This window comes from Benincasa hispida, chromosome 3 (genome assembly GCF_009727055.1).
Source record: "Benincasa hispida cultivar B227 chromosome 3, ASM972705v1, whole genome shotgun sequence".
Lineage (NCBI taxonomy): Eukaryota > Viridiplantae > Streptophyta > Magnoliopsida > Cucurbitales > Cucurbitaceae > Benincasa > Benincasa hispida.
Genome location: NC_052351.1, coordinates 30,484,106 through 30,490,507, shown reverse-complemented (window position 1 = coordinate 30,490,507; position 6,402 = coordinate 30,484,106). Strand labels below are relative to the sequence as shown.

The window sequence follows — 6,402 nt, the reverse complement described above, 5'->3', positions numbered from 1 at the left end:
GCGCATCTAGGTGAAAGGCCATTTAAGAGTGATGGGACAAAAAGCTGATGACAGTCAAATCCAAATTAAGTTGACAGCCGATAACGGTCACAAAGTACATTCAGCTTTATTTGTGATAATTATTCGACGCATCAATCAGAAATTAAAGTTGTCCCATCTGTACAACTAGGAGAGAGAAGTCACCTTTCACCATGGATGCTCTATAAATACTAAGGGCATTCTTCAGAGAAGGGGTTAACCAATTGATCAGTTTGCACGTCTTTGTTTTTAGTTTTCTTTCATTTTAAGGCAGACACAAGGGAGAAAGTTGTGTTGGTAGATCGTTCCGATAAGCTTGGGAGAGCGTCGAAAGCTCCAAGGACTGAGAGAGGGCCAACACTTGTGGAAACGGGAACATCTTTAGATGAGAATAGAGATTTCAGTGTAAAAAGCCTCGGTCAGCAAGGAATTTCTACTAGGCTCTCTACCTTTAACTTCCATTGTCATTTTGTACTTAACGCATTTATAAGAATGGAATTTCTTTCTCTATATTTGTTTACTCTCTGTTATTCATGCATGAGTAGCTAAATCAGTTGAATGGGTTGAGAAGCATTTAGCTAGCACAACTAGGGAATCTTCATTCTTTGCGATTATCTTATTTATGTATGCTTCATTCATCCATTAGAGATACTCGGAAGGGTAGTCTAAGGACAAGATCTAGACTTGGGAAGGTCAGATTCGAATCTAGACTCGGAAGAGCCAGATTAGAATGCATAAACAAAAGATAGGCACTTAGGAATGAGCACTATTTGTTATCAACGCATCACATGCATCCTAGTGATAGGATATGATTGTATGCGGTCACCTTGCTTTCACGCATTTTGCATCATCACATAGGATAAGAGTAGAGACTTAGGGATGAGCTCTATGGACATTTTGCATTCAACACATGCGTCCTAGATTTAGGAGCATCGCATTTAGATTGGAAAATGACTTGCTGTGCTTGGTTGTAACATGATCACATAGTCTAACGCATTCCCGAGTAACGCTAGCAAAAGATCTTCTCAACCCGTTCATCGCAAACTCATTGCATCTATCAACGCAAGTTTCTTTTCTCAACTCCGCCTCATTTGTTTATTTCTTTTTCATCAACGCAAACAACAAACCCAAAATTTATTTATTTATTTGGTTACCGCAAAGTTGTCATAAAAATTACCAATGCATACTGCTTTCACAAGTCCCTGTATTCGACCCTAGACTTACCAGAAAACTCAGAGGAATTTACACTTGGATTCTACTGGGGAAACTTGATTGCACAACGCAATTCCATCAATGCATAACATCCATATTTCCACTTCATAAAAGAAAACATCAAGTTTTTTGCGCCGTTGTCGGGGACTTCGGCAAGTTAGTTTGCTAACGGTAATTTTTTTTATATCTTTGCAGAACTCTCAATCTTTGGCGAATTATGACCCAGAGATTGAGAGGACATTCAGAAGAAGATTAAGAAACCGCCAACAACAACAAGAAAGAACACCAAGAATGGCGGAGCAACCGGACGCAAGGGTCGCTAACGCGAATAATATAATGGCCAACCCAATCCTTCTGGCAAATGTCCGCAATAGACCCATCTGGGACTATGCGTCACCTAACCTCTACGATTTCTCTCCAGGAATCATGTGGCCGGTGCTAAATGGATCGAGGTTTGAAATGAAGCTAGTAATGTTGCATATGATCCAGGCTGTTGGGCAGTTTGGAGGAAGACGTGGAGAAGATCCGCACACCCACCTCCAGAGCTTCATAGAAATCTGCAACATTTTTTGTTCCCAAATATCTCAACCGAGGAAGTTCGACTAACTCTATTTCCCTTTTCTTTGTGTGATCAGGCAAGGAAATGGGCATATTCTCTCGAACCGGGGAAGATAACTTCGTGGGAATAGGTGGTGGAAAAATTTATGAAGAAGTATTTCCCACCAACTAAGAATGCTAGGAGAAGGAAATTAATAACAAATTTTGAACAAGAAGATGATGAATCGCTCAGCGATGCTTGGGCGAGGTTCAAGCGGCTTGTAAGAGACTGTCCATATAATGGCTTACCAGATTGCCTGCAAATCGAAATTTTCTACCAAGGATTGAATCCCTCTTCGCAGACCGCTGCCAATGCGGTAGACACTAGTGGTCTGCTCGACAAAACATATGAGAAGGCTAAGAGTATACTTGATCGCATTTCCAAAAATCATGAGGATTGGAGGGAAAGCGATCAGAGATTAAGAATCAAAGAAAATGACGCAAACAATGGGGCCATCGCATCCCTACAAAATCAAATAACTACGATGATGAGTTTGATACAAGGCATCGCAATTAATAATACGGGAGCGAAGAAAGGGCAGGTCCGCAATAATTCAAACGACTACAAGTTGTGTCATTTGCGGTGATGCTCACCCAATGGAGGAATGCCCAACAAACCCACAGTCGGTATGCTTCATGAGAGATAATCCCTATTCCAATACATATAATCCCTGATGGCGAAACAACCCAAATTTTACGTGGAAAAATCAACAACAAAGCTTTCAACCTGTGTCACAAAAAGGAGAACCACTCAGATTTTTCCTGCAAAACAACGGTCCAGCACAAAGCCAAGCTTGCAACTCACAACCACTGCAATCTTCATCCTTAGAGAGCTTGCTGAAGCAATATATTAAGAAAAACAAATTTGTGCTTCAGAATCAAGCTACATCCATTAGAAATCTCGAAATTCAAATGGGAAAAATTGCGGGCGAGCTGAAAAAAAGACCGCAAGGAGCGTTGCCCAGCTCAACTGAGCTCCCTCACAATGCTAGGGGTAACGAGAAGGAACAATGCTTAGTAGTCTCCTTGCTAAGTGACAACATGACTGTGGAAGTAGAGGAGAATCGCATTGTGACCAACTTGAATGTGGTGATAACCGAAGACCCGTTGACCTATAGTTTGGAGAAGCCTGAGAAATTAGACCAAGAAGTTGCGTCCACCCTTAAGCCTCTAGATCTTGAGGCAAAAGAAGTTCAACCACCAGTGACTCTACAAAGATTGAAAGAGGAACAAAATGAAGAAAAAAATATCGCAATAGTGGCTGCAGCGCAAAATGCTATGATCCCACCTAAAATAGGCAACCCAAGAATCTTCACGATCCCATGCTCTATCGAAGGGACCTTCAGTGGCCAAGCACTATGCGATCTTGGGGCAAGTATAAACATAATGCCGCTATCAATATTTAAGCAATTGAATGCCGACACACTTATGCCCACAATGGAAACTCTCCTGCTCGGGGAAAAGATCTCGAATACAACCTGAAGGGGAGTTGAAAACTGCTGCAGTTTCAATCGATAAATTCATCTTGCCAGCAGACTTCCTCATTTTGGATTATAAAGCGGACGAAGATGCACCCATCATATTGGGACGGCAATTCCTTTCAACCAGTGGCGCTCAAATTGATGTGCGCAAGGGGGAAATTATAATGAGCATTCACGGGTACAAACTTCGGATTAAAGCAAAAAAGATCCCAGAGGACAAAGAACAGAGAGAAAAGCCACCATGGACGTGAATAAACCAGCAAGAAATAAATGGTCCCTGCGTTATCAAATGATCGCAATCTATCAGGGAAGCAAGTTTCTGGAAACATCGATTCTTCAACTTTTCTCCATTATTCGTAATTTTTACTATATCTTTTCAATCTTGATCTATCTTTATGTTACTATCACCATCTTTATCTCAAAAAAAATGTGATAAGGAGTTTTGTTTTGTTTAAAATAATTTGACCCTCTCTTTGTTTTTCTTGCAACGATTGAGGCGATGGATTGTGGAGATGTTACGCAACAAAGTACTTATCTTACTCCATCACCGCAACCGAAAGAAGAGAAGTCGCCGCAAAGATGGATGCGTCAATACAATGCAGGCGACATGTAAAATTTGAGGGTGTACTCTTCCTTATCTTAATTTCGAATTTTGCGCTATCACATTGCATTTTAGTCTTCAAAGTTTTATCACCACATCCTCTTTAATTATCGCAATCATTTGACATAGATAAATTTAGTAGGTTACCGAATTCTGTTCTTTACAAAATATGATTTCAATGATGACAAATATGCTTCTATTTTTTTCATATATACTAGAGTCAACTTAATCTTAAGATCGTCTCTTCATAAAATATTTTTAGAAGTTAAGGGTTTGCCAGCTTTCTTTCAAACTCTCTTTACAATGCATTCTAGAACATCGCATGACTTATTTTAATCTTTTGGTAATGAAGACATTGCTGCATTTTAAATTTGGGGGTGAGGTATTTATTTTCGACCGTGCTATTCTCTCTAAAAAAAAAAATTTGAGAGTAAACTCCACTGTCAACGCAATGGAAAACCCATGTTGATAAGAGTTAAATTGTGGAAGGTACTTACCCGTAGTTGGATGTCTGCATGACACACGTAGGGAAAGCCAAAATGAAGGCAAGGCACTCGGATCAATGCAAGGTCAAAAAAAAAATATCAATGAAGAAAATTTTTAGTGCAAGGATAAAATCATTTGACACCCCGGTAGAAAATTTTTCTTCTTTCGAAATAAATCATGCGATGTTCCGAAATTTAGTAAAGTCCTTTTGGAAGTTAAACTTGCAGTCCCTAGGTCTTAGAAATATTTTAAGAAGAGACTTGAATAAGACTTAAGGAAATTCTGGTATATAGAATTTGAATGAAGTATCCTTCAGAAGTCTAGGAAAAGAACTGTGCGGTTGTCTTGCTAAAGGAATCTTTAGCTTATGCTTTAGGAAAAGCATTGTTTAAATTTGGGGGTGTGATTACGGGCATAAATGCACGTTATCATAGTGCTAAGTTTTTAACCAATGTTGGATTGCGTTGATGAAATATGTTACTTTGCGTCCATTAAGCATCAATTACGTAATATTGCAGTCGCATGCGTTCAGCGCATTAGAACAATTGATTTTTGTATTTTTTTGCAGAATATGCGTTAACGCAATCCAAAGATTGTGACCATAAGAATTCATTGGTCGAGCGCAACTTCACCGCAAGGCTTTACATTGATCGTGCTCGCAAACATTCGCCCAAGAAGGATCGCCGCAACTTGGTCAGCGGAACATGGTGGACGCATCTGGGTGAAAGGTCAATTAAGGGCGATGAGACAGAAAGCTGATGACAGTCGAATCCAAATTAAGTTGATAGCCGATAACGGTCACAAAAAAATAAGTTGGACCCTTATTCTTTGTTTTTCTTGCAAAAAAAAAAAAAAAAAAAAAAAAAAAAAAAAAAAAAAAAAAAAAACGATCGAGGCGTGATTGACAGAGATGTTATCGTGAACCAATGTACTTATCTCTCCTCACCTAACCAAACGAAGAGAGAGTCGCCGCAATAAGAATGGATGCGTCAATACATTATGCAGGCGATTGTCAAAATTTGAGGGTGTACTCTTCGCTTATCTTAAATGTTCAATTTTGTGGCTATCACATTGCATTTAGTCTTCACAGTTTTATCACCGCATCCTCTTTAATCACCCCGCAATCATTTGACATAGATAGAATTTTAGTAGTTTACCGCAATTTGTTCTTTGGCAATATGATTTCAATAGTGACATAAATGATGCTTTTATTTTTTCATATATAACAGGTCAACTTAATCTTAAGATCGTATTTCATAAAATAGTATTCTAGAGTTAGGGGTATTGCTACTTTCTTTCAAATCTCTTTATACAACGATTCTAGAACATCGCATGACTTATTTTATCTTTTGGTAAAGAGGACATTGCTGCATTTTTAAAATTTGGGGGTGAGATATTTATTTTTGATCGTGCTATTCTCTCTAAAAAAAAATTTGAGATAATGACTCCACTATCAACGCAATGGAAAACCATGTTGATAAGATTAATTGTGGAAGACACTTACCCTAGTTGGAGTTCCGCATGAACAGTGTGGGCAAGCCAAACGAAAGTAACTTATCAGGATCAACACATAAATAAATGACCAGCAACTCGACTGCCAAATAGGTATGAGTTTAGTCTTAAAGAGTGCGATTGCTCGTAGTTGGATGTCCCCGCATAACACACGTGGGGGCAAGCAAAAACGAAGGCAAGGCACTCGGATCATGATGCTAGACAAAAAAAATATCAATGAAGAAAATTTTTGTTGCGAAGGATAAAATCATTTGACACCCCGGTAGAAAATTTTTCTTTTTTCGAAATAAATCATGCAATGTTCCGAAATTTAGTAAAGTTCTTTTGGAGAGTTAAACTTGCAGTCCCTAGGTCTTTAGAAATATTTTTAAAAGAGACTTGAATAGACTTAAGAAATATTTGTATATAGAATTTGATATGAAGTATTCCTGAGAAGTCTAGGAAAAGAACTGTTGTGTTGACTTGCTTAAAAGAAATCTTTAGTTATGCTTGAGG

The 6,402-nt window shown here is 38.7% G+C and overlaps 1 non-coding gene across 1 annotated transcript; it reads right to left on the bottom strand.

The window, feature by feature from the left end:
- Nucleotides 1-1,967: 1,967 nt before the first annotated feature.
- LOC120074803 lies at nucleotides 1,968-2,074 on the bottom strand. The gene has a single exon (XR_005481085.1). It is a non-coding gene; the product is annotated as a small nucleolar RNA R71 (small nucleolar RNA).
- Between the last annotated feature and the right edge of the window lie 4,328 nt (nucleotides 2,075-6,402).